At 36.9% G+C, this 25172-nt stretch overlaps 1 pseudogene; it reads right to left on the bottom strand.

The window, feature by feature from the left end:
- Positions 1–99: 99 nt before the first annotated feature.
- Positions 100–24628, bottom strand: LOC120144759 (annotated as a pseudogene).
- Positions 24629–25172: the final 544 nt, after the last annotated feature.

Raw genomic sequence — 25172 nt, 5'->3', positions numbered from 1 at the left:
TTGTGGACATAAGCTATCTTCCTATTTAAAATTTGGGTATGCACAATAAAAAACAAACCTCTCGCAATCTCTCTATGATATCATTCCTGGTTTCCAATAGAAATATGCAGCTAGCAGCTAACGGCAACACAGCAAGTATAGACCAACTACTAGTAATAATATGTTGGCTTAATTGTACGTGGTGCTGTTCCTCCTGCCCCAGAACTTCTTTTTCACCTTGTCAAGTGCACCTTCTTCACTTCCAAGTTTATTTAATACCACCATTGTTTCTCGTAATCTCAATGCATAATCTTTCTTCCATGTTTCGAACATCTACTTCAACCTTTGAAGTTCTCGATCCGGGTTCAGGCTTGCATCTACCTGCCCTGATTTTACTTCCACCAAGAACTTTGCATCTTCGCCGAAAATTTGACTCCTCTGCTCGAATTTCTCTGCCAACCGGCTTATAACACTCAAACCTGCACTCATTGGTCTCAATCCGTTGCTCTCGGGGACCTTAAGGTTGCTTCCCTCATCCCAGCAGTATTCTCTATCGTCACTTGTGTTAACTGATGCATCCGAACTTCTCTCCAACTCGTCAACTGCTAGGCTCTTCTTTGCAATGGAGAGACTTGATTGTAGCGACCTCATTTGTTTCTGCCACACTTCTTCCATGGACTTCATTTTTAGCTCATATTCAGACCAACAGTTCTCGTATTGTAGGAGTCGCTGGTGGAGGATGTAGTTTTCCTCTTCTTCCTCCTTCAGAACAGCCTCAGCTTTAAGAACTCGGTGCTGTAGTTCAGCAATAAATGATTACTTGACCAGCAATTCATCTGATTCATTCACCTGTATCAGAAAATATAGTGTCTCAACTGTCCAATGCAAATAATATAAGGATGAAAGTACATGTCTTCAAAGAAAAAGTCGAAATTAACTAAAAGCAATCAATTCTAACATGTAGGGTCCAGGTTAGAATAACAATTAATAGTCAAAACGACACTGAAACAGTTAAAGGAAAGAATCAACAACAAAAATAGGATCGTATTAACAGTTAAACGAAAGAATCAACGGAAAAAAATAGGATCGTAGAACATATTGACAGATTGGTCTGCGAACTATTTGGAAGAACATTCAAGATTGGCCAATATTTTTCTGAGCAGAGTGACTGAACTGCATAATGAACAAAGAAAATTTTGAAAAAAAAATGGCAGAGAACAAGAAGACTGGAGGGGCTTGAGATTCAATGCCAATTTCTGGAAGTGTTGGCATTTAATATTTCCAAGCATCAGTATACGATCAAAGATGCATGTCGGGGAAATTTGATAAATAGTAATAAGGAATTACATAAATATCGGACCATAAGTAAAATTTATGAATAAAGCACAGTAAGACGGTCAATGTACCTTAGAGACCCCAGACTTGAATCCAATATCTCCAGAACATCTTCTGACCAAGCAGCCACGAATAGCTGCAGCATAGAGCACATATAATTGTTAAACTATACATACAATATCAGTGGCATGATTTTTAAACACCGGCTGTACAGAAGAAAATATGTATAACCTAAATATGCTTTGTATATTACTCCCATGTCTTTCTAACTTCAACAGCCAAAACCAAATTTATCACATTCACTTATGGACTGCATTCAATTACATACAACTTTAAATGTCTTCCAACAATTCTTTTTTAACTTGCTCATGAATTGTAGAAGAAGGGCACTTTGATGTATATATACTTAACATAAACAAACTAGTAGTTGAAATAAAAAAAAAACATCTCCATCCTCAAATTGATCCTGCCGTGGCAACCAGAAGCCTCCAGTTCTGAAGTCCAGTTTGAAGAAAACACAAAGCAGTATATTGCTTTGCGTGTTTATACTTAGAATTCAAGTGGAGAAAGAAAACGTAAATGCATAACTGATTGAATCACAACCGATGCATCACTAATGTTCTTGAATGTTCTCTTAGCATTTTTGCCTTTTATCTGCTTTTGTATAATAACAGCAGCTCTATGTCTCTGCAGTAAGACTGCATATTCTTTCCTGGTTTTCTCTCCTCTGACAACTGCAGTAAGAGATTTAAGAAAATCAAGTTTTGAAAATTTCTTATTTTGCATATATGATTTAAAGCAATAGAATGGAAAATAGAAATATATGAACTGTAGGGTGGTAACTCCTCTTCGAAGCTCCTTAAAGTGGCAGCGAGCTCGGTACCCTCTAAAGCAGATTTGAACACGTAAAATGCCATGAAGAGTATTATTTCTTGTATCCTCAAGTATCCCAATCTGCATAAATTATGTTATATCAATTTATCAAGATAAGAAGGCAAATTTTGCAAATATTTTTACTATCAAGAGATACACCATTGATAGGCAATGATTCCAGGCAAAATTTTGTGTACCTGCCCAGTACGGAAAAACAATTTTGTGTAGCCAACTTGATACATCTTAGGCAAAATGTTAAATTGATGAAGAATTGCAACTGAAACACTAAGGGGTGTTTGAATGGGGGATTCTCATGGGAATGGAATTCACATTCCCCCGTTTGGTTAGCCCGAGAATCTCATTCCTAGTAATATAAGATTACTAATAATGGATTTTTTTGGGTATATTACCGAGAATGTCGTTACCTCCCTTTCCTTAGGTATTGTTGGATTATCGACGTTTTGGACTAAAATGCCTTTAAATTTTTTTTTCAAAAATATCCTTCTTCTGTCATTGAATAATAAAAATTCTACGAAGATTAAATTACAAATTTATCCTTAAACTATTTTATATTTACAAAAAAATCTATAATTAAAATTTTATATGAAGTTCCGGGATTAAAATAAATTTTTTACTCTTTCATTAAACATTTGTACATTTTAAATTTTGTAAAAAAAAGTATATAAATTTTATGAATTTTATGAATTTAAATTTTTTAAAGAAAATATATAAATATTTTCCAACTGGTTAAAAAAACAAATATATAATAAGGACAATTTGATTAAATATACATTACAATAATCTTTTATTCCTTTAACCAAACACGGTAATCTTACATTCCTGCTAAGCCAACCAAACACAAAATACAATATTCTCAGTAATCTTATTACCTGGTAATCTTACATTCCCACTAGTAATCTTACATTCCGTGAACCAAACGCACCCAAAGTGGATCTTTTGAGGCAGCATTTTCCACTAGAAGAAAACCATACCTGAGGAAATGTGCAAAACAATCCAGCACTTCCAATCAGGGATTCAAATCGCGTCACCGTCGTGTTTTTGGTCATGTCGTGTTTACCACGATTGCGGCCATATCGGGCGCTATTGCGGGTATAGCATGTATATCGGAAAGCAATGCTACCGCTATTTCACGAGTGCTATCGCGGTCGCAGACCGCTATTTAAAACCCTGCTTCCAATCAAAAACAGCCAAAACCCATAAGAAAAGAAATGGAAAAGAACCAGTTGCTGAACAACTACATATTAACTCTCAAGCCTGTCAAAAATAGGGAAACAAATAAAAGTAAATGCTTCTGCCTTTGAAAAAAGAGAAAATTATTTCCTCTTCCATACCTTCTGGAAAACTTCTGGTTGGACATCCTGGTGGGAAAGCCAGACCGTTATATACGAACAACCTGCAGGACTCCACAACATCTCAATTGCTGCAGAACAAGTCCTTGTTCATATGATCCAGGAGACTGAAAGTTGTTGGGCTTTATACAACGTATGAAATGTTGAGTAGTGCTCTCTAGACGTTGCATTACTTGGAAGAGTTGACCCTGTACTATAGAAAGTAACATGAGAAAAGGAAGAGAGGATAAATTAACCATTAACCGTAATATTCAAACAGAAATATACTTAAAATACTATATACACTACAAAACTTTTCGAAGGACAAATATCTGGCTTCTCATAGACAATGTAAACAAAGAGATTGAAATCATTTATACACCAGAAAAATAAAATGAGAAACGGTAATCAATATAAACAATGTAAACGTGCTAAATCAATATTTCATCTGGCACTAAATTTTACAGAAAAATAAAATGAGACACGGTAATCTAACAAGGATGGCAACCACCACAATTATTAATCTTATACACCTCCCGAATCACAGGGATTGCCATGCCCTTCTGTAGATGGATGCTAGATATTTTCTCTTAAGGAACATAAAGGTAAAAAAAATCAAATCCAACCACTAGTAGAGAAATAACTACTAAAACAATTCATGCCATTCCTCCATTGAGCACAGGTGGACTTCTTACTAATATTAAAGAATCACCATAGGCAAAAGAAAAAGTACATATGCCAATAAGCAATAAAATTAGTCTTTCTATGACATAAAATGAGAACTAAGATATTTATGTGTTAATTGAAATGGTTTTAAAGGCAACACAATAAAAGGTGGATCTTGAGATTTAAATTTAGACCAACAAAACAGATGCAAGAATCACATTTGAGACAATGGTCAACCCATCCCAAATTGATCAAGATTTCATTTTATGTAGCTTAGAAAGTTGACACAAGAAATAAAACAGGGCAAAAGAAACTTCGAGATAAGATCAACAATGGCCAATTTTGGCTTAAGATGTGCATGAACCCTATAGCAAGAATGGACAACTTTCGCAAAAGCAACAAAATGTCATAAGATGGTCAAGTAATTAATTGGTATACACAAGGATAAGGAGATCACGACTATCTGCTGCCCATTACATCAAATGAACGGGAAAAAATACAAATCATTGACACATGTACTTGTGCTTTTAATTCAATAGAAGCTTCTTTCACATATTCATGCTTATTACATCATGAAGATTGATCATACCGATACAAGTGAACACTTGAAATTTGGAAAGAACTTCACCTTAAATTTAGTTGCAACACTCAACTTTTGAGAATCTGCACCACCAGCCTTATGTAAAGGACCAACTACAGGCTTTTTAGATTGGTTAAGCATATTTGATGCAAATGCTTGAGGAAGGTGGAAGGAACTCGTGGACAGTATTTGAATTGAATCTAGGTGCAGTAAGTCTCTGTTCTCCTCTAAAAATCCAGTTGTCATATGTAACCTGCGATGGGACCAAGATGAATTGTCAAATTTGACCATCCAGCTCAGTTGGTAGAGCACAAGGTTCTCAACCTTGAGGTCGTGGGATCGAGTCCCATGGAGGGCATTTCATAATTCGGAGGTCTCCTACGGAAGCTGCTCTCAACCTAGTATTGGAGGCAGCCTACTATCTTACCTCCCCTTACCTCATTACATATGGGAATAAGGGACAACCATTTTTTTTATAATTATGATAATCTCTATGTTAAAACATGTTACAGTTGGAGGAGATGAGCGGGATGAGAATGATGGTTGTGAAGAGAACGAAGGAATTGGGGAAGGAATAAGCCTAGGGTTAGGGATTGAGGATGGAGAATTGGGAATCGAGGCGAGAGAAGGAAGAGAAAGAAGGGAATTAGGGATTAAAACTGAAGAAGAGGAAAGGATGCATTTATCCTCTGAAGTGGAGCGTGTTATTGAATCGGTTCAGAAGGAAGTGGATCCAGTGAGGTTCATACCCAAGTTTAATGGAAGCAGCCCATGTATGGTGGCCCAGTAACCTGAAAGAAAAAGATAGGATCAGTTTGTTATAACTGTTATGAATGTAATGATAGGATCAGTTTTTTATAACTGTTATGAATGTAATGCCAGCTGGCATATTTTGCAATTTATGTTTTTAGCCCTGTAACTAAATAAGATTGGCTGAGAGGCATTTGATTCCTCAGATTATGAATGAAGTGTTTTTCTTATTCTCTAAAATCCTTTCTTCTTTATTTCCTCGTTCTCACATTCTTTTCTAATTCTCTTGAACTATAACAATTTGGTATCAGAGCCTCGGTTCTGGCAACAAAAAATTCAATGGGCATGACAAAGAAGAATCAGAGTATGAAAACGGATTTATCTGGATTGTAGAAACAGATAGATGACTTTGTAGCTATAGTGAAAAAAGGAAAAGATGAGACCAGTCCACCTAAATGGTGGGAGATTCAGGAAAACAGGATCACTACATTGGAGTCTAGGCTGACTACAAACCAAGGATATGTGGAAGAGATCTTGAAGATTCTGACTGGTAGGAAGGAGGACCAAAATCAGTCTGCTGATGACCAGGTACAGACCCTTAATTCATCTAATATGAGTGGCAGACAACCTGTGAAGGTGACAGTGGTAAATGATAAGACTAGGTTTACTTATAAACCTGATGAACCTGGAATTCTTAAGTCTAAATCAGCTGATTTTCTTAGCTTTAAAAATGACAATCTAATGAGAGAGAACAGTGCTGTTAGAAATCAGTTAGTGGCAGTAGAAGGGGATAAAAGGGGTACTGGGGGATCTTCTAATATGTCAGGGGTAATGTGGCATAGACCAAAAATTGAGCTGCCAATTTTTGAATGAATTAATCCAAGGGGATGGCTACAAAAGTGTCTGAAGTATTTTTCTCTTTGTAATATTACTGATGAACAAAGAGTTGAGGTAGCCACAATGCATTTAGCAGGTAAGGCTGAAATTTGGTTTGATGGTTACATTATGCAAAAACATCATGTTACTTGGCATGAGTTTGAGGCAGACCTATGTCATAGGTTCAGTGATAGATTTTTTACTGATATAGTAGAGGAGTTTACAAAGTTAGTGCAAAGGGAGACTGTGGAGGAATATCAGGACAGATTTGAGCCACATATGTTACTTCAAAACCCTACACTAGGGGAAGAATTTTTTGTTTCTCTGTTTATTAGTGGATTAAGGGAAGATATTAAAAACAGAGTCAATGCCTTAGAACCTAAGTCACTGTCTGAGGCATGTAGGCAAGCTAAGTTATATGAGCTCTCTATGGAGTTTGAAAGCAAAAGATTGAGATCAACCTTCAGAAGTTCATCCTATCCAAATCCTATATCTACTCCCAAGCCTAATCAACTACCAGTGTAGTAGAAAAATTTAGCTAATCCATTACCAAAGCAGAATTTAATATATTACAGAAGACAAAACAATTTATGCTTTAAATATGGAGATAAATTTGTTCCAGGTCATCAATGTAAAGTGAAGCAATTGAACATGATGATGGAGGAGGACACTATTTTACCCTTAGAAAACTCACCAACAGAATCTGAGCAAACAAGTATGCAAGAAGAAGAGAGCCTAGAAATATCAATGAATGCTAATAATGGATGTATTGGTCATAATACATTGAGGATACAAGGAACAATTCAAGGAAGACCACTGAGTATATTGATTGACAGTGGTAGTACCCACAGTTTTTTAACACCTCAGTGAGTTGATGCTGGTAAACAGGTTAATACTCCCTATCATTTGGCTATTACAGTAGCTAATGGACAACAACTTTACAGTTCAGCAAGGTATAATAAGGTGGAATGAAAGATGCAAGGGCACTCTTTTATGCATGATTTTAGACTACTTCAGTTGGGGAGCAGTGATATGGTATTAGGTGTGGATTGGATGAAACTGTTCAGTCCAATTTTGATGGACTTCAATAATATGACATTGAGTTTTGTGCATAAAGGGGAGCATAAAGGGAAGTTCATCTTCAATTAGTTTTGGATATTTTGAAAACTAATCAATTGTTTGCCAAGAGGTCCAAATGCTTCTTTGGACAGACTCAAGTGGAATACTTGTGCCATATTATATCAGCTTCTGGAGTATCTACTGATCCTTCTAAAGTTGCAACTATGAAGGATTGGCCTGTGCCAAAATCTCTAAAATCTTTGCCTGGATTTTTGGGATTAACAGGCTATTACAGACGATTTTAAGTGGACACAATTAGTAAACCCTTGACACAATTGCTCAAGAAGGACAGTTTTAAGTGGACTAAGGAGGCTTTATTGGCTTTTGAGAAATTAAAGTATGCTATGTGTGAGGCCCCTGTTTTAGCATTACCAAACTTTGGTAAATGTTTTTATTTAGAGACAGATGCAAGTTCAGGGGGAATAAGGGTTGTATTATCTCAGGATGGGAGACCTATTGCTTACCTTAACAAGGCACTTAGTCTTAGACATGCTGCTCTTTCTATATATGAAAGGGAGTACCTTGCTATCTTATTGGCAGCTTCTAAATGGAGACATTATTTAGAAGGCAGTCCTTTTGTTATCAAAATAGACCATGAACCTCTCAAGTATTTATTGGAGCAGAAATTAACTACTGCTATTCAAAAGAAGGGCCTAACTAAACTGCTGGGATTGGATTATACTATTCAGTACAGGAAGGGAAAATCTAATGTAGTTGCTGATGCCCTTTCTAGACAGTGGGAAGATCAGGGTCAATGCTTATCTATGAGTACTACTTTGATCATTCCTAGTTGGGTGCAAGAGGTGGAAGAAACTTATAGAGAAGATAAATTGGTTGTTGAGTGGATATCTGTTTTAACAATTAATCCTAGTGTGGATCCTAGGTGGAAGTATTCTAAGGGCATCCTCTGATTTCAAAATAGAGTTTATATTGGGGCTACTGGAACTCTAAGGTTACAGATTATTCAAATATTACATGATTAACCCCATGGTGCTCATTCTGGTATACAGGCCACTTATCAGAGGATTAAGGCTTATTTTTACTGGCCTAGGTTGAAAGCTATGGTAACAGCTCATATCAGGGCTTGTTCAGTGTCAACAAACAAAGGTTGAGCATATTGCTAAGCCAGGACTCTTACAACCAATTCCTATTCCTCAACAAGCTTGGGAGATCATAACTATGGATTTTATAGAGGGTTTACCTACATCTTTGAGGAAAAACTACATTTTGGTGGTAATTGACAAGTTTACAAAATACAGTCATTTCCTAGCATTGTCACATTCCTATTCTGCTGATGATGTAGCCAAAGTATATTTGGACACTGTCTATAAACTTCATGGCCATTCTTTATGGCCAGCCTAAAATGACCATTTCTGACAGGGACAAAACATTCACTAGTCTCTTCTGGAGAGAACTAATGAAGCAGTTAGGGACTAAATCATTATTTAGCACTGCTTACCATCCAAAGACTGATGGTTAAACAGAAAGGCTGAATCAGTGTTTGGAACAATATTTAAGGGGCCTATGTTTTTTTCAACCAAAGTAGTGGGCTAAATGGTTGCCACATGCAGAATGATGGTATAACACTACCTATCACACTGCCCTAAAGCTTACACCATTTCAACCTTTATATGGTTATAAACCTCCTACTATGGTTTGGCAGACAGAAACTATAGTGCAGTCTGTTAGTGATTTAATGACTACCAGAGAGAATATTAGACAGTTGGTAAAGTGGCAGTTAGAGAAGGCAAGCAGCAGAATGAAACAGCAATCAGACAAAAAGAGGACAGAGAGGGTATTTACAGTGGGAGATAGTGTTTACCTGAAGTTGCAACCATATCGCCAAACTTCATTGGCCCTGCGAAAGAATTTAAAATTAGCAGCAAAGTATTACGGTCCTTATACAATTCTTGAGAAAATTGGTGAAGTTGCGTATAAATTGGACTTACCCGATCCTTCTAGGCTGCATCCAGTTTTTTGATACAGAGAGATCCGAGACAGATGATGCTGAGCTGTCAGATTCACCTTGATGGCACTAAAATACCATGAGTTGGCAGATCAGCGCAAAGGCGGGAACTGATTGTGATATGTTCTTCATTGGGGCCGTTTTGAGTGTGCTTCAGTCTTTTAGCCATAACTTTAGCTACGGGTGTCAGAATTGCGCATAAGACCCCAATCCGGAAAGCTCTTTTCAACGCGCACGCTGTCCCACATTGAGCTATGCTCTATGTGGCCTTTTTTCGACCTCAAATTCTGATGTTTTCCTCTCCGAATCACTAGATTTAGATATTTTTTACTATTTATGGTAATATTTCGATTGTCAATTAGGAAGTCATTTTAAATTTGATTTCGGCCAAATTTTTTACAGATTACTTATTTTATTTTGAATTTTAATTTAGATAAATTTTCGAGATTTTGCTATTATTTTTGGTAAAATTCTGATAAACAAGCTTTTTGGCTATAACAGTCCGGCTTGTGGACTGATTTTGGATAGTTTTTAATTTTATTAAACCCTAGACACTTTTTTCTTTGATTTTTGGGCGAATTTTCTCTTGTGAATCATATGTTGGAACTAGCCTACAGGATAATCGTTATTCTGTCTGGCGTCAGTTGGTATCAGAGCTTCAACATCTTCCTGGAAAATTTCACCAGTTTCAATGGCTGGAGGTCGTGGTCGTCGTGAGCAGGTTCCGAATGAGGAAGCCCAACGCCGTGATCGCAGCGTTCAGGATGTGATGATTGCGGATTTGCAGAGGTAAGTCGCAGAATTAACCCAACACCTGGCGGCGCAGGATTTCGAGGATCGCGAGGCATCTGATCACGATACCAATTCCACTTTCGAAAACCCATATCACAATCGTGCTCTATTCCGGGAGGACCGGGAGCACCGTGGTCGGGAGGAGCTTCATGGAGACCTCGGTTTTTCGGGTCGATCTCCCTGAGTTTTCTGGTACGTTACAGGCCGAGGGATTTGTGGATTGGATTAATAAAGTAGAGCGTATTTTTGAATATAAGGAAGTCCCCGATCGTGTGAAAGTGAAACTGATCGCCATCAAACTCAATGGCAGAGCATCTGCGTGGTGGGAACAGTTGCGACGTTCACGAGAAAGACAGGGCAAGGCCAAGATCACTGATTGGGAGAAGATGAAGAAGAAGATGAAGGGTCACTTCCTTCCCTTCGGCTACACCCAAACCTTATTTCAGCGACTTCATGCATTGAGGCAGGGCGCGCGATCAGTCGATGATTACAATGAGGAGTTTTATCAATTGGTCGCCCGGAACGATTTATCTAAGACGGAGGAGCAAATGGTGGCGCGATATTTGGGGGGTTTACGCCAGCCCTTTCAAGATGTCCTCAGCCTTCATTCACTATGGAGTGTTTTGGAAGCATACCAACGTGCACTTGCTGTTGAAAAATAGCAAAACAGGAGACCAGTGATCAGGAGCGATCACAATAGTCGACCAGTTCACCCTCAGGATTCCCGTCCTGCTCAACAGTCACCGCAGGGTAATTCTAACCCTACTATTAGATGTTTTCGTTGTGATGAACGTGAACAAGGGCATAGGGCGACTGATTGCAGGAAGTCTGCTAATCAAAAGGGCAAAAATTTGTTGATTGAGGAAAACACGGAAGACGAGACTGAGGAGATTAGCGAACCCGTGTATGACGATGATGAGACTGATGATGTACTGTGTGGAGATGGTCATGAGACTCTGGTCGTTCGCAAGAGTTTACTTACCCCCAAGGGCGATTCAGGGGACGATTGGTTGAGAACCAATATTTTTCACACGACCTGCACAGTTGCAGATAAAGTCTGCAAAATGATCATTGACAGCGGCAGTTGTGAGAATGTGGTGTCCGAGGAGGTTGTCCAGAAATTGCAGTTGAAAACTGGCCTCTGCCTCCTCAGACCTCTGAAAATCACACCCCTTGAGGCATTCTGTGATAGGGGCAATCAGAGTAGTGAAATTTCTAATAAACTGATGGTAGAAAGATGCCAATCCATGGAAACTTTGGATGTCATGTAAGGTTCTTGGTCTGGGCCACTCCAAGACTGCATCTATCTTTGACTGATCTGTATGAACACCATTAGTAGACATAACAAAACCAAGAAAAGTCACAGAAGTAGTGAAGAAAGAACACTTCTTCTGATTGACGAACAAGCACTCTTTTTTCAGCATCTCAAAAACAGCACGGAGGTGATCAAAGTGTGAAGTCCATGTCGGACTATAAATGAGGATATCATCGAAGTAAACTACAACAAATTTCCCCATAAAAGGTCGCAAGACCTGATGCATAAATCTCATGAACGTACTGGGCGCATTGGATAGCCCAAAAGGCATGATCATCCACTCATACAAACCTTGAGGCGTTTTAAATGCTGTCTTCCACTCATCTCTAGGTCTTATTCTGATTTGGTGGTATCCGCTTTTAAGGTTAATTTTTTAGAAGACCTTAGAACCGGATAGCTGATCTAACATATCATCTAGACGGGGAATTGGAAACCGGTACTTCACTGTAATTCTATTGATCGCTCGGCTGTCAACACACATACGCCAAGAACCATCTTTCTTTGGCACTAGCAGGGCAGGGACTGCACATGGGCTCATACTCTCGGATATAGCCCCTCTCCAACAATTCTTCCACCTGTCGCTGCAACTCTTCAGCCTCCTTGGGACTGAGGCGATATGCTGGTCGATTTGGTAAACTTGACCCAGGAACAAGGCAATTTAATGTTGAATATCCCTCATAGGCGGTAGCCCAGGAGGAGGATCCTCTGGAATCAAGTTAGAGAATTCTGCTAGCAGCCGCTGTACCTCTACTGGTAAATCTGTATCCACGTCTACTGCACTATTCTCGCAAGGTAGTAAGGCATATACCACGCCTCCATGCTCAATCGCATCTAAAAACCTGGACATAGAAAGCAGGTTAGTATTATTGGTTACCGGGGTAGGAGTGAGTCCTTCCCGCCGGGGCGCCAACACAATCTTTTTTCCCTTGATGCTAAGGGAATATGTATTCTTCCGTCCGTCATGAATGACACTGCGATCATACTGCCAAGGTCGACCCAACAATATATGACACACATCCATAGACACAACATCACACCAGGCATTATCAAAATATTTTCTACCAATTGAAAAAGATACAAATCATCGCCTATCAACTGTTACTTCACTTCCTTTATTTATCCATGACAACTTGTATAGTTTAGGATGACGGTCCATCTTCAACTGGTCAAGCAGAAGATGACCGAGGCACCAGTTTTGTCACTTCCTGATTTTGACAAAGTGTTCGAGGTAAATTGTGATGCATCTGGTGTTGGCATTGGTGGTGTTCTGAGTCAGGCAGGTCGTCCGGTTGCTTTTTTTAGTGAGAAGCTATCAGGATCAAAAATATCTACTCCACTTATGACTTGAGTTCTATGCCATAGTTCAGTCTCTGAAGCATTGGCGTCACTACCTAGTACAGAAGGAGTTTATTCTATTTACTGATCATGAGGCCTTGAAGTACATCAATGGCCAATACAAGCTGAGTAGACGTCATGCCAAGTGGGTGGCATACCTGCAAGAATTCACTTTTATGCTGAGGCACCAAGTAGGGAGTTTGAACCGCGTTGCAGATGCCCTGAGTCGTCGTACTTTACTCCTCACCACCATGAATACCAAAGTTGCAGGCTTTGAGACGTTCACAGATATGTATGCAGCTGATCCTTCCTTTGGAAGAATATTTCAGGAGGTAACTGAGTGTCACCGTCATGATTTTGTTTTGCATAATGGGTATCTGTTTCGTAGATTACAGTTGTGCATTCCAGATTGTTCATTGAGGCAACAAATTATAAGTGAACTTCATAATGAGGGACACTTTGGTCGAGATAAGACCTTAGCCCTTATCTCTTTTGACTTTTATTGGCCCAAGTTGACTAGTGATGTGGCTCATTATGTGGACCGTTGTTATGTGTGCCAGCTATCTAAGGAAGTTCTCACCAATGCGGGCTTGTACACTCCCTTACCTGTTCCTGAAGCTCCTTGGTTCGATGTCAGCATGGATTTTGTACTAGGCTTACCCCGCACCCAAAGGGCTTCGGATTCTATCTTTGTTGTGGTTGACAGGTTTTCCGAGATAGCTCATTTTGTAGCTTGCAGAAAGACTATGGATGCTGACCGGATTGCCCATCTTTATTTCAAGGAGATTGTGCGTTTACATGGTGTTCCTCGATCCATCACTTTAGATCGTGATATTAAGTTCATCAATCATTTCTGGAAGAGCCTGTGGGGGAAACTGGGAACGCAGTTGAATTTCAGTAGCGCCTACCACCCCCAGACGGATGGCCAGACCGAGGTGGTTAACAGAAGTTTGGGAAACTTTTTGAGGTGATTAGCAGGAACGAAGCCGAAGTAGTGGGATTTGGCATTGCCTCAGGCAGAATTTGCCTACAACAGATCAAAAAACAGAACCACAAGTTTAAGCCCATTTGAGATTGTCTATGGTCAGAACCCATCCGAGGTGCTGGACTTAGCCCCTATTTCACGTATAGGACGTTTTAGTCCTAAAACAGATGAGATGACAAAGTATCTTTGGGGTATCCATGAGCAGGTGAAACTGACCATTCATGAGAGCAATACCAAGTACAAGACTTGGGTTAACAATCATCGTCGTCAGGTACTTTTTGATGTTGGTGATTTTATTTGGGTTGTATTAACTCGTGATCGTTTTCCTGTTGGTGAGTATAATAAGCTTAAGGATCGGAAGATTGTACCTAGTGAGGTCGTTCAGAAGATCAATGATAATGCTTACAGGTTGCGCCTTCCCAGTCACTTGAAGACTTCTGATGTCTTTAATGTAAAGCACCTGAGTCATTGTTTTGTGGATTATGATGACACTACTTTGAACTCGAGGACGAGTTCTTTCCAACCCGGGGTGACTGATGCAGAGGGATCCGAGACAGATGATGCTGAGCTGTCAGATTGCACCTTGATGGCGCTGAGATACCATGAGTTGGCAGATCAGCGCAATTGATTGTGATATGTTCCTCATTGGGGCCGTTTTGAGTGTGCTTCAGTCTTTTGGCCATAACTTTGGCTACGGGTGTCAGAATCGCGCATAAGACCCTAATCCGGAAAGCTCTTTTCGACGCGCACGCTGTCCACATTGAGCTATGCTCTATGTGGCCTTTTTTCGACCTCAAATTCTACCGTTTTTCCCTCCGAATTACTAGATTTAGATATTTTTTACTATTTATGGTAATATTTTGATTGTCAATTAGGAAGTCATTTTAAATCTTATTTCGGCCAGAATTTTTGCAGATTGCTTATTTTATTTTGAATTTCAATTTAGAGTGATTTTCGAGATTTTGCTATTTTTGGTCAAATTCCGATAAACAAGATTTTTGGCTATAACAGTCCGGCTTGTGGACTGATTTTGGATAGTTTTTGATTTTATAATATTTTATTAAACCCTAGAGACTTTTTTCTCTGGTTTTTGGGCGAATTTTCTCTTGTGACTCATCTGTTGGAACTAGCCTACAGGATAATCGTTATTCTGTCTGGCGTCATTTTTCATGTCAATCTCCTGATGAAACATGTGGGTGACTCAGTCAGTTCTTCAACTGAACCTCCTGCAATGGATGATGATGGTCAGATTCGCGTTGAGCCATATAAGGTTATGGGCAGAAGAATAATAAATAGACAGAACAAACTTGTATCTCAGTTGCTGGTGCGATAGAGAAACCTTGATGAAACCAGTGATTCGTGGGAGGACTATATTGTTCTCAGAGGACAGTTTCCAGAGTTTGATCCTTAGGGACAAGGATCGATTCCAGCACCGAGTATTGTTACAGTTGGAGGAGATGAGCGGGATGAGAACGATGGTTGTGAAGAGAACGAAGGAATTGGGGAAAGAAGAAGCCTAGGGTTAGGGATTGAGGATGGAGAATTGGGAATCGAGGCGAGAAAAGGAAGAGAAAGAAGGGAATTAGGGATTAAAATTGAAGAAGAGGAAAGGAAGCATTTACCCTCTGAAGTGGAACGTGTTGTTGAATCGGTTCAGAAGGAAGTGGATCCAGTGAGGTTCATACCCAAGTTGAATGGAAGCAGCCCATGCATGGGGGCCAGTAACCTAAAAGAGGAAGATAGGATCAGTTTGTTATAACTGTTATGAATGTAATGCCAGCTGGCATATTTAGCAATTTACGTTTTTAGCCCTGTAACTAAATAAGATTGGCTGAGAGGCATTTGATTTCTTAGATTATGAATGAAGTGTTTTTCTTATTCTCCAAAATCCTTTCTTCTCTATTTCCTCGTTCTCACATTCTTTTCTAATTCTCTTGAACTATAACAAAACACATTGAGGAAAATCTAGCAAACTAAAAGTGACGCATCTTTCTTCCACCACCACCATGTCGAACAATGAATAACTAGGAGATGCGTAAACACCTTTGAAACACAAAACAGTACCTCTCCGATAAAATGAGAGACAGTGAAAGCTTTCTCTCGCTCTCCCCTTAAACAAGGATTCGAATTCAGATGTTGCTTGAGCTTGTTGGCAAAGGTGTAGTATGTGCCATTAGGAAAAGTGGACTCCTCAATTAACAAAGACAATAATCCCAAAGGTTTCTGCATCAAATTTTTTTTTATAAGAAATGGAGGCCTCGTTAGGGATTCAATTTCTTTTTTCAGCATCAAATTTAAAACATAAGATTTGAAGCACATTTTATAAATTGATGCCGTAAAGAATAAAAGATATCAGTACTAGAAGCAAGCATCAATATTTCAGACATTTTATAATCTTTTCCGAAATCACATACCCAAATTTTGGTTCAAAATCATTCCCACCAAGTGTAGTCTTACATTACCAATAGTGCTTTTTTTACCTTGAATTCCCGGGAATCCCATTCCCACCCTTTTCTTAGGTATTAGACAATTCCTCCCCTTCGGAGAATAATAGCCTTGAATAATATAATTATTTCAAAACAATCCTTCCTTTTGTTTATTATTACACGAGTACAAAATAACAAGATCGTTTAACTCGACCAGTAGAATGAAAGAGAGTAAAATCTTGAAATTATAGATGTCAAGCTAATTTAGGCAAAGCATGCACTAGTGCAAATCTGATCATTCAAGTTCAGCCATATTTGGTTCTCTAATTTGATACTTCAAAACATGACAGAGCAGTCAAATCCAAATTAATTTCAATAATCATGGCATCATTTCAGAGATTTCCTTCATATGAAGAGGGATGTTGATATAAGGTAGAGTAGAAAGAGAACAATACTTGGCAGTGGCACCAATGCAATTCAAATCTTCTTCCAGCCAGCCAACAAACGGGCCATGAAGGAAAAAGAAAGGTCGCAGAAATGTTATTGAAAATTCAAACATGGAGAAATTCTAGATCTGAAGAAACCTTCTTTTACATGCTCTATCTTAAACTAAAATAGAATGCTTACACTTTCTATGACCTATTAGACAAATTATAGCATAGTATTTGTATAGAGAAGGATTCTTAGTTTATTACCTGTGATAGTGTTAGTATTTGGACAATATTATCATTACCAACCCGCATTTTACGAGTTGATAAAGCCAGGCTAAGGTCTGCAATGTCACATCCAATCAACTTGGCAACATTGATTAAACCTGAAAATTAATAGTGTCTTCAGAGATTAGATGAAGACCAATCAAAAACAATATGAATAAAATAATGCAGACCAATTATAAGTGGAAACAGGTGAGAAAATACATGGGAAATGAAAGAAGGCATATCAGCAGCATTAAAAAGGAAAGAGATGAGAGGCAAACACAACTGCCTAATACAAATAGAAACAAATAAAGAAATCTATTATACAGGACATTAAAACTTGACCCAGGCACAAAATATTGCCATAAAAATAAAATATCTAAAATCACTAAAACAACAAACAAATGCAACTGGGGTGTAAACAAGCCATCTATCTTCGGAAGGTATTTGGTTCGGCTCATTCATTGAAGAGTCAGGCTTGAGCTTGAGCAGCTTGAAAAATTATACAAGCCAAATTTGAATATCTTAATGATTGACTTGAGTAGCTGACGAGCCTAATCAAGCTTTCTTATTTTTATTAGTATTGTGAAATCTCAATTCAAACTCGGACTTGGGGTCAAACATAAATAATCAAGTTGTAGTCAAGTACAAATCAAGCTTTCAATATTACAATTACACTGAATTAAACTCGATTGCATTCAAGTTTTAGCCTCAAATTTCTTTGAGTCACACTCAAGCTCAAGCATCTTATAGCTTGAGCTTGACTCTACTCAATTACACCCCTAGGTTTAATAAACAAATTGGACTCAAACTATTTTTTAAGCATCCAACCTAAAACTAATTGGCAATAAAAACTTAAATATAAGGCCAAGCAAAGGCTTAACTTTAGTTTGGATTTCTCCAGTGCCACTTTTCATTTTTCCATCTCCAAGTAAAGTCGATTGTCAAAAAGATGAGGAGATTGAGGGAGGAGGATAGGATAAAGGTTATATGGCTGAAGGGTCATAACGTATAATAACAAAAAAAAGAATTTAGAAACATGAAACCAATCCAGGTGTAGCCACCATTTTTCATAACCCCTAAATCCCATAACCCCAAACCTCAAAAATTCAAATCCGACAAAACCTCACCCTAATCCTAACCATAGAGATATCATGATTCAGCCGTCACCGCCGGTCCAAGCTCGCTCAACAAAACCCCGGAATATCCGGAGCATTAAAAGCACACCATCATCAACAACAGTAACACCACAGTGGAGCTAGGATTATTTTTATTTTTTTTTAAACCTATGTAAAATTGGTTATAAGAACCAAAACCAGGTAACCGAGAAGGGAGGTCTTCCTCTCATTTTTTCAGCAGAAATACAAGAGCCTTTTTTTAAGGTGTTTTTCTTTTCTTTTCGTTTTCTTTGGTTAAAAAAAAAGATAATAAACTAAAACAAAGCTTGAATAAAAATTTTAGGGAAAGAAAATAAGTTAAGAGTAAATTTACCTGGAGTTTTTGTGTTCCTTGTCGAATAGAGTCGTAGGGGAAGCGATTAGAGTCGGGTTAGTGTAGTTTGGGTAGTAGTGCCGCCGTGTGTGGTGGCTCTCTTTGATTTCCTTGGTGAGAGGTCGCTGTGAGTTGAGGGAGGAAGAAAAGAGAGAAAGAGTTTGGGTTTAGAAAACCACGACAAAAAATGATTCTGGAAAGGAGAAGAAGAGTTATATCTTAGTATTTTTGGGTAAACCACGCTAAAGGTCCCTGGACCTTTAGCATGTTTTATTTGGCCACTAGTTTTAGGTTAAACTACCTTACTGGTCTTTTACGTTGAATGTGATTCATGATTTAGTAACTTTTTAGGATAAATCACGCTGTAGGTCCCTTACATTTTAGCGTGTTTCGTGATTTAATCACCATTTCCTTTTATTTTCTAAGATTTACGAATTAGATGTATGGTTTTGTATTATTTTAATTTAGTCCTCTGTTGTATGTTTTTTTTTGTTCGAAATTTGGTGCTGATATTTATGATATTCCATTTTAGTCCTATTGTTATGGTTTTATTATGATTATAGTGCTTCTGTTTTGGTTATGTTCTTGTTTCATGCCATGATTTTTGTTTATTAATGTTTAATATCCTAAGATTATTATATATTTATTTTTGTCATCATATAGTAAGTAGATTCATATGTATATTATTTATTTTACCATTAAAGTATGTTTTATGTTTTATATATTTATTTTGTTTGTATTATTATTATATATTACTTTGTATATAATATTATAGCATGATAGAAATATTTTATTTTATATTTTTATTATATTTTAGAATAAATATCATGTTCTATGTTTAATATAATATTTAGAAAATATGTATATATTTAGCAATATAAAGTTATAAATAATTTTAAAATTGTTCTTTTAATCCATGTGTATTTATATTTTTTTTTGCTAAGTGCTTCAATGTATCATATTCTATTTTATTTAAAAGCCTCATTAGCATAACTTAATCGATTATATAATTGGATTAAGGGTAGTATTTATGTATTTTAAAATATTAAGAAGGGACAGTCTTAAAACAACTAGATGTCCTTTTCCGATATTTTAAAATAAATAAATATCCCACTAGAAAAACTTAAAAAAATTGATTGCATTTAAAATTAATTAATTTTGAAGGGAAAAGGAAATATTCGTTATTTTAAATTTATCAAGACAATTTGCTAATTTTATTAGAAATTAAGTCTCCGTGTTTTTAAATTATTGAATATCCCTTATCTTTTCTAATAATATTCGGATTAATAAATTTAATTTCTTTCTTTGGTAGAATAATTTTTTTTTATATGGAATCCTTAGGAAAAATTATTATATTCCTTTTATTTCAGTTGGGAAGAGAAATATTCGTCCTAAAGTATTTTAGGGAGTATTTTCTCTTCAATTAGAAATAAGAGAATATTTTATATTTTTCCTTAGAATTTTTGTTCTATAATATTTGTATGGTTGAATTAGGAATAATGGAATCGTGATCTAAATATATATTCGAATTTTTAGATTTCTACTATTTAGAGACAATATATAATCGATGGGTACTAATTTTGGGCGTTGTGGGAGTGCTAATCCTTCCCCACACGTAATCAACCCCCGAACTCTTTTTTTTTTACTAAAAATGAATTTCTGGTTATACGTGGATCGATGCATCTTTTAAAATGATGTTTTTCTTAAAAAACTCTTTTAAAAGAAGATTTTTTGGTATTCGGCCTACCTAACCCAAAAGGTCGATGGCGACTCCGAAACATTTCTTTTACAAAATCGGGTTTTCACGAAATGAGTCGAGACTCGTCGTATCGCCGGAAATCGATTACGACACCAGGCAGTAACGGTCCTTTATTAAGGTTTATGGAAATTTCTTACTCTCATCTTCCATAGCTTCAACATGGTTTTCATTATCAATCATGGTGAATGACACATTTCCCAGCCACAGTACTGCAGCAAGCATTGCGAACACACTCTCTTGGTCTTCTTTGCTAACATGGACAACATCCAAAGCTTCCTAAAATAATACACAACAGTATATGTCAATTACTTTCTCAATTTTAATGAGACCTCCAACTCTTATCAAAAATAAATAAATAAATGGATCAAAGAGATGATATTCACGATAAATAAGCAAGTACCTTAACTATGTGAAATTGTTTAGCATCATCAACCCCAGTAATAGAATAGCAATTACTCTGCTTCAAATAGTTATACTCATCCACATCCTTCAAATTTAGCTTCTCTGCAAGCCATAGTTGAATCAACAAAGGCAAAGAACATAATTTAATATGAAGATAGAACATTATTCTTCACCTAGGATTATTCTAAAAAACTAACAGCATAAAAAGGAATACAACAACTAAACTAGTTATTATCTCATGGATACTTTTCAAATGCCACATTTAGGAGAGTCAAAACCATGCGTATACATTTTTTTTATAAGATTTGAAGGCCTCATTAAAAACCTCCTTCTTGATTAATGGAGCTTGTATAGAAGCTTCTTAATCATCGGAAGGAGGAAAAGAGTGCCTTATAATTTCATTATAGAAAATAGAATTACAACCTTGGAACAACTATTCCAAAAAACCCTTACAACAATACAGGAGCCAGAAAACCAAACTAAAGAAGCCAACAACATAAAAATCAACCTATACCGGCCTTTGCTAAATCATCAGCATCCATATTCGCTGTCCTTGCATACCTTAAGACTGTTCATAAAAAAGCATACCTTAAGAAGACAAGCTCAAAGATGAATACAATCATAAGCAACCAAGCAACAAACTTGAGTCCCTAATTGTTACCAGGAATAAGCACATTAGATTGAAGAAAGATAAAGATAGCAACAAACTTACCTCGGAGAGCTAGAGGAGCACTAGCACAAAGCTGATAAAATATATGGTAAGACCTTTCTCTCTGCACATTGGACCACTCTAGACTGTTCATATAATAGATTAAATCAGAAACACATATATCAGAAAAATAATTGATCCAGTGGTGCATAGGAACAAGTTGGTGTAAAAATTACCTTCTCGAGTAGAACTGCCATGTGAAGAACAAATTCAAACTTGATGTTAGTCACTCATTTCAGGAAGGAGAAATAAATTTGGTCAAATAAATGAATGTCATTTCAGGATCTAGTAGTAAATGCACTTACAGGTTTGAATCTGGGCTCCAGATATTTTTCCAGTTTCACTAAAATGAATTTCAATCAACTTTCCCTAACAAATATTAACCAAAATTATTAGTAGCTGAAATCTAACCAAATTTCGGGAAATTCGAATGCTATGAAAATTGGTAAGCCAAGGTAAAATTTGATAGCCATGAAAGAAAATGGATCATACAAAGTGGCTCGCGTTGTCATTTCTTAATGTTTTTGCATTCCCAAATTCTTCTAGGATTGGATTGGTCTTTAATATTTCACACTCTATATCACTCCCACCACCAAGAACCGCCAAATATTGCATTGCTATCTTTTCTGTCTCAGTTTTTCCTGCTCCACTCTCACCGCTACAAGTAAATAATAACACAACCATTACATATATATACACATGTGATAAAAAAAACAAACAAAAGCTATAAAAAATCCTGAAATGTGCTCTGCGGTTATGATCAGATATTTCATAGTACAAATTATTAAAAATGTAATTTAATCTTATGAAATTTAAGGCTTTACAATTTACATTCCACATAAGGTATCTTCCAAACTGAATTAAAGTAGCACAGATACCAAAGAGTAAAGGGATGCAAATCAAAGAACAAAATATTACACATGCACAGACAAAACAATAGTCTATACAAAGAAAATTTAGACTAATTTAAAGTAGAAAATTAATGAGAATCTCCTGGAAACTTGCAAAAGGAGGAAAACGAGGAAAGATCCGAAATTACCCACCATGGTTAAGTGCAACTGTACAAAAGAGACTTTACAAATTCACTCACAAACTTAGGCATGCTAAATACAGAAGGCATAATGACACAGTTACCCCCAACATTTGCACAGATGGTCACTTTACCCCTTATTCTTTTTTTTTTTGGAGCATTTTACCCTTCAACATTTCAATGTTTGGTCAAAAAGACCCTGTTAGATGAAAACCATTAGTTGACTAATGGTCAACACATGTTGACGTGGCATTTTTCACCTACAATCAATTGTTGACATAGAATGTGTCATGTCACCAAAAATGATGATGTGGAACATGCCACGTCAGCAATTGATCACATGTGGAAATATCACATCAGCAACATGTGTTAACCGTTAGTCATCTAACGGTTTCCATCCAATAGGGTCTATTTTGACAAAAATTAAAATGCTGGGGGTAAAATGTTCCAAAAAATAATAGGGGGTAAAATGACCATTTGTGCAAACGTTGGGGGATAATTGTGTCATTATGCCAATATAGAATGAGTCAAAATCTCAGAGCATCAACTTTAATAGGTGGCAACAATAGATGTAATTCTTCAATAACTATGCTCCATTTTTATCTTGATTTTATCATAACTCAATAGAAGTATTTGTTACAAAAAGAATTGCATGCATGTTTCAACATGTCCTAAAGTCCCAGTATCTGAGGAGCAATGAAGTTTTTAAAGTATTTGATCCTTATCACCAAAGACAGCAGAGATAAATAACAAAATATCTTTAAATCCAAAGGAGGAACTTATTACTTCTTTAGGCACACTTTTGTATTTTTATTAAACAATTGTTTACAGAATGTGTTACTAGTTTTCCATTATCAAAAATAAAAAATAAGGCAGATGGATGCGCATAAAATAGAACAGGTAGGATCCATGTAAAACATATTAACAGAGAAGGGGAAAAAGGAGAAAGAATACCAACCTTATAATGATAGATTGATTTACTTCATCTGCCAAAAAAAAAAGAACCATATTAAAAACATAAACTCCTGATAATAACAAAGTTGATAAAAATAAAAATCAAATCTAGCAACTTAAAAAAAAAACGGAAAGTACCCCGTGTCATTTCCTGGATGGCTGTGTCTGCAATTGCATAGACATGGGACTCTCAATAAATTTATTCTTGTATGCTTCAATGTAATCATTGCCACATAACGGAACTTTCTTAAAAGGATTGATGGCAACCAAAACTGGTCCTGCTTTTGTCTAGATCAAGTATGATTATAACAATAACAGTGTTAGAGGAACACTAATCTTTAGGTGCAGGTTAAAAATTGATAATTAAAACAAGTTTGAGCTCTTACATATATCATATCTTGATTATATCTATATGAGATCATCCACGCCATCAAGGATATCAGGATTTGAAGGTATCAAACTATCAGAGTTCACCTTTAGAACCTACAATTGGAATACGAGTAAATTCATATCTACTTAATGTAGGAATTTATACTCCGTGCTTTCTTAATATATGCTTACTTTCCCAGCAGGAAGTGAAATAACAGACTCCGTTCCTGAAGTTGACATATTCTGCCCAGCTCCCAATTCCCATTTGGAAGTTGAAACCAAGACTGAACCTTCTGAAACAGCAGATTAAGTAATTCAGCAGTTCAGCATGAAATTTAACATACGCATAGCAGTGTGTAGATCTTGTCGAAGCCATGAGGGCTAACCTAATATAAAACCAATAGCCATAAGTTACCTTTTTTGTAGCATAAGAAGTTATATCACTCCACCTGTGTCCAATGTTAGATTCTGATACTGAAGGCAATGGTGCTGTTGCGGAGTCCAAGTCCCCATTGCCTACAGAAGGCATGTTTTCAACCAGCTTAACATTCCCACTATATGGTGAATCATCATTTCCCTGTTCACTATCAGCAACACCATTTTCAACTCTCTCAACAACCTTGAACCCTGAATCACCATTTTTTTCAGGGGAACTCAACTTGGTTACACCATTGTTTCCCAAATTAATATCAGCGTATCCAATGCAATCAGAGGTCGGAGAACCCATGAACCTAAAATCAACAGGCAAAGATTTAGTAAACCTGTGGAAGGAGGAACCCCAGTTTTCTGAGACATCTTCTCCTAGGTGGTGCATAATTCAGAGGTTTGAGCTTTAAGAGAAATAAAAAGGCTTGAGATTAAAAAGGTAAACTTTTTTTCAGTTTCCAGAAAATGTTCTATCTTGCTTTAACACAAGAACCACTTGAAGACATATCCAGGCAATGCAAATGGTGGGGACCATTGTTTAAAATAGAAACTAGTGCTCTTCAATCCTCAGTCACCATTAACAAGCTCAAAGCATATAGGACGGTTAAAGCATCAACTATTACAGCTAGAATTTACCGTAATTAAACAGTTGGAAACATCGCAACTTCATAAAAGCCTTCAGCAAAGTTAAATCCTATCTAATATCAACATAAAATTCCTTCAAATCTTCAAGCTTCATGTAATTTCACCATTCCGTTTCACAAATGGTCCTATCATCCGGTTGCTTAAAAATATAAAAAATAATTTAGATAATATAAATAGCAAGGAAATAGATACTTAATGACCATTTCAAAGCCGTATTAAATAATTGTCAGAATTAGAAACATCCCTTCATTTGTCTATTTTCTCACGAAACAGTCAAGTACTAAGCCTTAAAAAAATACCAAACGACACGCCAAATCTAACGCGATCCAAACAAGCACCAAAATAG

Source organism: Hibiscus syriacus, unplaced genomic scaffold (assembly GCF_006381635.1).
Source record: "Hibiscus syriacus cultivar Baekdansim isolate YM2019G1 unplaced genomic scaffold, ASM638163v2 tig00110890_pilon, whole genome shotgun sequence".
Lineage (NCBI taxonomy): Eukaryota > Viridiplantae > Streptophyta > Magnoliopsida > Malvales > Malvaceae > Hibiscus > Hibiscus syriacus.
This window is presented reverse-complemented; position numbering and strand designations above follow the sequence as displayed.